Source organism: Conger conger, chromosome 19 (genome assembly GCF_963514075.1).
Source record: "Conger conger chromosome 19, fConCon1.1, whole genome shotgun sequence".
Lineage (NCBI taxonomy): Eukaryota > Metazoa > Chordata > Actinopteri > Anguilliformes > Congridae > Conger > Conger conger.
Genome location: NC_083778.1, coordinates 13,574,851 through 13,582,525, shown reverse-complemented (window position 1 = coordinate 13,582,525; position 7,675 = coordinate 13,574,851). Strand labels below are relative to the sequence as shown.

The window sequence follows — 7,675 nt, the reverse complement described above, 5'->3', positions numbered from 1 at the left end:
GTGTGTGTGTGTGTGTGAGTGTGTGAGTGTGTGTGGGGAGAGTTCTGCTGGCAGGGCTGCTCTGGTGCGGGTCTGGGACAGGCGTGACGCTGCCAGGACGGCCTGTCAGGAGCGGGCGGGGCGCGGGCAGAAGGAAGGCCGGGACGGAGGAGACCGAGGGGGAAATCCACATCCGTGAAACTGACCTGAATGGAGGAGTAAATGCTGTGCGTTTAAACTGGGCCCTTTTGTCTGTGAGTGCGGTGCAGAGATGATGTCCTGGCAAACATGGACATGCACACACACACACTCACACACACTCACATACACACACACACACACATAAACACACACACACACACACACACTCACATGAACACACACACACACACACACACACACTCACTCACACTCACATACACACACACACACACACACTCACATACACACACACATAAACACACACACACACACACTCACTCACACTCACATACACACACACTCACACAAACGCACACACACCCACACACACACACACATACAGGAACACATACGAACACATACAAACACCACACACCCACCAGCACACACACGCACGCACACACACTCACATACAGACAAGCACACACACACACACACACACACACACACAGACAGGCATACACCACACACCCACCCACATGTACGCACACACAGACTCAGACACAGACACGCACACACAGAAGCAGCCCTCAGAATCCCCACACTGGACTGAGCTGCACGGGCCAGCCTGCACGTTGCTCCAGCCAGCCTCCAGCCTGCAGGCGGTGCCCCATGTGCCACACGCTGTGTGCCAGCCAGCGGTCATAAATACTGCAGCAGGGGGGGAAGAGGAGCCCGTGAAAGCTCACTCTCTCCAGCGGGCGTGTAGCGCTGAAGTGAACATCGCTTAATGGCCGTCTGAAGTGATGCGCATGTTTTATTCAAGCCACACTTTATCCACACCGTCCTGTCCAACGGGCCGGCTGGGATCCCCCGCACCCCCGCACCTCTGCCATACTGACTACAGTACTGCGATGATGCACTTAGACACAGAGCATATATTACACACACGCATACGCAAACGCACACACACATATACACACACACAGAGCATAGATTACACACACATACACACACGCACATATACACACACATATATATACACATATATACACACACAGAGCATATATTACACACACACACACACACACACAGAGCATATATTACAGAAACACACACACACACATATACATACACACACACACACACACACACAGAACACAGACATACATGAATTCAGAACACACACACACACTTGCTTGTTCACCAGGTGGGGGGGATCTCCAGTACGCACCGTAGCTAGCTAGCTACTTCGGGTAAAAGTGGTCTTTTCGATATTTTGGATATCGTTCTTAAAATTTCTATGCAGTGTGACAGCAGACTAAAATATCAACCTTTCGCTGTCCATAACTAGTTATCAGTTCCAGATTATAGATTCTCAATTTAGGACCACAAAATCATCCTGCTGTTTCTACTGGCGATGGTTTTCTTCCCAGGTGTATCAATCTACCATAATTTTTACACTGAAAGCGATTAAATCCAGTTTTACGCTGCGTCATATAATTATTGGAGAAATAATGAAAACACCACCGACAGTACAGTATTGTTTTAAAGTGAAGACAACAGACAATAATAAGTCAACACAACACCAATCAAAAAAAACGTTTTTTATTGAGCTATAATTTCCACAATGTATGATGCATTTACAAAGGTAATTCAAAAAAAAGCTCACCGAACTGAAGCAGTTGAAGGAACGTAAAGACAAACACACCGCTCCATTCCTCCCATAACCCCCGACTGGCACTACTGACGGTGTGAGTGTATCCCAAGGCGCACCTCTGCAGGTATTAAAAGCTCTTCTTCTGGTAAACTGCTCCCCCCTGCTCCTCAGGGAACGGGACTGCGGTCACGGGGCCCCCTGCTACGGGGTGCGGAGCGCTGCTTTGTTGCCCCACAGGGAAGGCAGTAGGTTGTATAGTTAACTCCTGATGGGGCAAAATCACTACCCTGAAACCACACAACCTACTACCTCAACCTGTGCGAGCATCAACAGAGGGAGGAGGGAGGAGGGCTACAGAACTCGAGGACGGTACCCTTTCGTCCCACCCTGTCCGACACAACCGACCGGAGAGTAAAGAAACGGAGAGAGAAGACCGCCCTGGGCCACGAGCGTGGAGAAGCAGAGGCCAGACGAGATCACCGGCGACGACGTTACAGCCACTTCAGGAAAGACAGTAAGTTGTATAGTTATCTGACGGGAAGGGCGTGACCCTAAAACTATACAACCTACTACCTCACCCCAAAGGACAGTCTTTTTTTTTTCCACCCACCACCGTTCTGCTTCCTGTGGTCAGCCGCGGGTCTCCGGTTCTGGCAGGGGAAAAGAGAAATAGACACAAATGCACACACACACACTCACACACACACACATTCACACACACACACACACACACACACACACACTCACACACACACTCACACACACACACACTCCACACACACTCCACACACACAAACACACACTCACACTCACACACACACACACTCACTCACTCACGCACACACACACACAAAGCACACTGCAAGGGTGTGAGTCACAGAGGAGAGGCCAGGGACTGACTCCCCCTCTTTCACATTCTTACCAGGTAAAGGGGTTTACCTCGAAACCATGACTACAGACAGGTAAAGGGGTTTACCCCGAAACCATGACTACAGACAGGTAAAGGGGTTTACCCCGAAACCATGACTACAGACAGGTGAAGGGGTTTACCTCTAAACCATGACTACAGACAGGTGAAGGGGTTTACCTCTAAACCATGACAGGATACCGGTAACAGGCCAGCAGGGCACACCCACTGGGTGTCACCTCACAGGTAACCTCACACCTGAAAGAGGGAAAGGGAACAACAACAACAACAAGCATGAACACACGGCACTGCCCGACACTGCAGACAACAAGGTACGTATCACTGAACAATGTCACAGATGTCACAGATGTCATGTGACCCCCCCCTCCATTTTGTATGCCCCTGCGGGGACACAGTGAGAGGGGGCAGGAGGCTTGGCTGACCTGTGCAGTCTCTGGGACAGGAGTGTTGGCAGCGGGACCGCTCCAGAGCAGGCCTGCAGGGAGGGGAGCTGGGCCGGCCCTCCACCCCGCCAGCGCGACCCTGCGTGGAAACATCCATCACAGCTGGTTAACGCCACCGTCCCTGCCCAACACCCCCAATTCTCTCCAAACGGGGTCCCCCTGGTCTCCAGCTTGGCTGCCCGGTCAATGTGGGGATGGGATACCCCACGCACCCCAACCTGCACGCCCGTGTTTACACAGGGCACCTCAGCACACCCCCATTACTGTGACCCTCCCCCCCTCACATGCAGCCAGTTAAGACCTTACTTTCCTCCTCTCAAGGAAGGCCACAGAAAACAACACCTTTCCTTCAAATGCACGGCACGAGGAATCTCCTCAAGACGAGAGGCCAACAGCAATATCTGTGACTGATGCGGCCGCCGATGGAAAATCAGCACTCAAGAGCAGAAAAGAAATCAATCCGCTCCGATATTTACTTTGCGATTAATTGGAAGACAGAAATGTATAATTAACTGCGTTGTGCCAAGAGCAGTAGGCTGTGTGTAAAATGTCATGGATGCATTCATCACACAGACGAGAGAGAGAAAGAGGGAAAGAAAGAAAGAAAGAAAGAAAGGTGGCGATGTGAGTATTCTGTTCACACAGGCATGTGCACACACACACACACACACACACACACACACACACACACACATACACACACACACACACACACACACACACACACACACACATACACACACACACACACACACACACACACACACAAACAAAGACACACACACACACACACAAACAAACACACACACACACACACACACACACACACACACAAACACACACACACACACACACAGAAGCCATACTAGGCTGTGGTTATGATTCACTGACTCTTTGTAGAGGGGTTGGTGTGTGGCTCACCTCAGACTGAACTGAGGTGAGGTGACCTCATCCCACAAAGGTGACTAATGCAAAGTTGTCTTCTGAAGAAAGTACAACTCTCTCAAAATATCTAACCGCTCCAACTGTGATCTCATCGCAGGGTCACATAGACTGTAAATAGCGCTTCACATGAATGCACAATTACAACATACACACACAGACAGGATAAACACTGTATGTGACAACACTACTTGTGTCCTCAATTCACATTTATGAACATGCATACAGAATATCTTCTGGATATTTTCACATCTTACTCAGGCAACGTGAGCCAAAACAGATCGAATTATGCAACACAAAAATGTGCTGTGCCGATTAGCACTTTGCACAAACACACAGTGTTTAGCATGAATAAGCAGTAACTGGTATCGACATTGCTTTACCCTGCTGCATAATGGTGTTTCCCTGGGGCCTCTAGGATTTGTAGCAATGACTCAGTATGAGGAACGAGAGCTGTGTTGCCTAGGTTCAGTGGGGTTTGAGTGACAGCACAATGGGCTACTGTGGCTGTCACTTAACTCACGGGCACAGTCTGCATACAGATGCACAGTCTGTTTAATCTCTGGCCAGCCTGGCGGCCATTTTGTGTGAGCTCCTCTGATCTTACACATGCCACTCTACGCCAGGAGGCGTGACTTCACACACATTCGAGAGAGAGAGAGAGAGAGAGAGAGAGAGAGAGAGAAAGAGTGAGAGAGAGCGCTGACACATCAGGCAACACCCTAAATTAACAACATATAAATTTGCCCTGTTAAACAGCAGATAAACACTCAGCCTAAAACTGTGTAAATGGTGTTAGCTTTAGAAAATGAGTCCCCCCTGCTGTTGCTCCACCCACATCTCCTGAGTCACCTCTTGCTCACCTCAACTCCACGCAAAACGACGGTGGAGATCGACTCGTTCCTTAACCACCTCCGAATGACAACAACGAGCAGTCCAGTCCAAACACCCATTCAGCTCCTGGGTGGAGAGAGAAAGAATAAATCAACAGGGATAAAGTCGGTGGGATACCTCTCGCAATTACAATACGACACACGGTCATGTGTTGTTAGCAAATTACATTTAATCACATCAAATTAGTGTTGGTGTCGGCTTCTTTACCTGTGCTATAACTGTACAGCCGACCGACTGATCTGATCTCTGTCGCAATAACGATGTTAATGTGGACGTGAGCCTACGTGAAGCTAAAGGCTGAGCACATTTTGGGAGTGCGGAGGTCTGCTGTCGAGGGGGGGTATGGGGCGGCCACCCCGCCCGTCTACCCTTCCCCACCCCTGTCATCGACACCGGCCCCAGAGCCCAGAGCATGCCGGAGGAGCGCAGACAGACAGAGGCACGCTTTAAAAAGGGACTCCCAGACTGCAGCCCCAGGTTAATGGAGCAGAGGCATGAGGGGCTATTTATAGGAGGGGCAGCCGATAAGATCCGGTTACGGGCTGGAGGTCAGGGGTATTCAGGGAGCAGGCAGACGTGGTAACCTCCCGGTAACCTACACGCTCGGGGCGAGACGCTCAGAGGAGCATTCCCCTGTTCTGAGGTGCCACACACCGACACACAGCAAAAAAAAAAAAAAAGGGTTTTAATCTCGCAATGAGACAACAAGTTTTTTTGTTTTTTTTCCTCAAGTTGAAAATATTAGCTTGTTTTAAGTTAGCATTTGTCTGACACATGAACACACACACACACACACATGCACACACACGCACACACACACACACACACACACACACACAGGTGGGCTGAAACCAGGCAGGAGAACAGTGAGCCGTGCTGACAGTAGCACTGCGGTTCAGGTCAGACACTTTCAGTGTGCAGCCGCTGCCTCCGTCCTTCCCCCCGTGATCTGAACTCTTCTCCCCGAGGAGGAGGCCAAACGTTTTGATGGTTCGACTGCCGTTCGCTGGCTCGACAGGCAAGTGCCTGCCCTTGCTAAAATAAACACGTCAAACTGAATTGGGTTTGAGGGCGGGTTTAAGACAACATCGCACAGGAACACGAAACGGAATCCGTCCCAGAAGTCCCGGGTTAACACGAACTGCATTCCGCAGAGCGCCGCCAGACGAGACGCGGCTCACTTTCCGCCGTTCACAGCGCATGAGAGCAGCCCGATTACGAGCTCAGCTAATTAAAACCTCTGAGAGATTACTAAAAAAAAAATCTACATGCATCTGTATCCAGCATGGATCTTTCAGAGGCCCATCAAAACTGCAGGTAAACTGCAGAGACTGAAACACTCGGGTAAGTGAAGCTTAAGGGAATTAGAATGTACCTGGGAAAAAAACCGCAAGCTTTGTAACGGAATTGGGTACGAGCTCCTTTAGCAGGGTTCAGAAAATCACGGCCCTCGAGGGCCACAAACCGCTGGTTTTCCGCCCTCCCTTTACCTGGGAGTCAGGTGTGAAAACAGTCCGGCCAACCCGTCAAAAGCTTTACCCAGGAGAAAAGAGAACCAGGTCTGGATCCGGATCCTACTCCCTTAGTAACAGCACAACTTCGTACGTGACCCGACTCACTGTTCCTAACGACGCGGATGAAAAAGGACCTTCCCCTAGGAGCCGCCATTTTAGCGATGTCGACTCGTCTCTGAAGAACAAACAAATGTTCTAAAACAGAGGGAAAGCATTATCATTTCAAAAGACGGCCCAGGAAACTTAACAGAGCCGTCTGGCAGGAAAGACACAACGGCTCCTCTCTGTTCTCTGTTCCCTGATGTCGTTCTGGTCCAGCATCTCGCAGGCATCCATTTTGAAACGGGGGTCCAGTACCGTACACGACAAACGCTCAAAGGTCGGAGCGAGGAACAGTCTGACCACTCCAAGGCTGCCAGCGAACATGGGCGCCACAAAACAGAGTCGCGTAAGCCGAAGAGTTCGGACCGGAACATCCAGTGCAAGCCTTCGGGTTCAAGTGAAGGCCGGGCCGCCCGTTCTTTCAGCTCCAGAGGCAACAGCTGGCGGAAGATGATCTATTGACAAAACAGTGTAACCACAGATTATAAACTTTCAAAGAGAAAAAAAAAAAACTACAAAGTAAAACGAATACTTTATGAATTTATGAATGTTTTATATTCTCGCTGCTCTCCTTTTGCTTAAAAATCGTCTCTACTTACCACCGACCCACCCCGCCCTAACGCCCCCCCGCTTCTCTCCCTGTCCTGGGACTGGTGGCAGAGGTCGGAGCGGTCAGGGGACCGGCCTAATTTCGGCTACAGGGCTGCTGATAAAAGCACAGGCGGCACCCTGCTGTCCTGGAGGGAACTGTGGACGTTGAAAGAGCTGGTGCCCGTTCCCTCGTGTCTGTCTGGACATGCCCCTGCGCTCCGCTGCTTACGCAAGCATGTGCTGAGCATGCCACACGCCTATCGCCACACGCCTATCGCCAGCACCGCGCTGCTTCCACACAGCGTGTTAGACACTCACTGAGTACCGAGCTGCTTCCACACAGCGTGTTACACACTCACTGAGTACCGAGCTGCTTCCACACACTCACTGAGCCCTACTGCTCTCACACAGCGTGTTACACATTCACTGAGCACCGAGCTGCTTCCACACAGCGTGTTAGACACTCACTGAGCACCGAGCT

At 50.6% G+C, this 7,675-nt stretch overlaps 1 long non-coding RNA gene across 2 annotated transcripts; it reads right to left on the bottom strand.

The window, feature by feature from the left end:
- Positions 1–1,712: 1,712 nt before the first annotated feature.
- LOC133119131 (uncharacterized) lies at positions 1,713–7,170 on the bottom strand. Of its 2 annotated transcripts, XR_009706491.1 has the most exons (3): positions 4,957–7,170; positions 3,131–3,230; positions 1,713–2,945 (listed from the first exon to the last, which is right to left on the bottom strand). It is a non-coding gene; the product is annotated as an uncharacterized LOC133119131 (long non-coding RNA). The 2 variants fall into 2 exon arrangements; XR_009706490.1 differs by having other exon boundaries at positions 1,713–3,230.
- Positions 7,171–7,675: the final 505 nt, after the last annotated feature.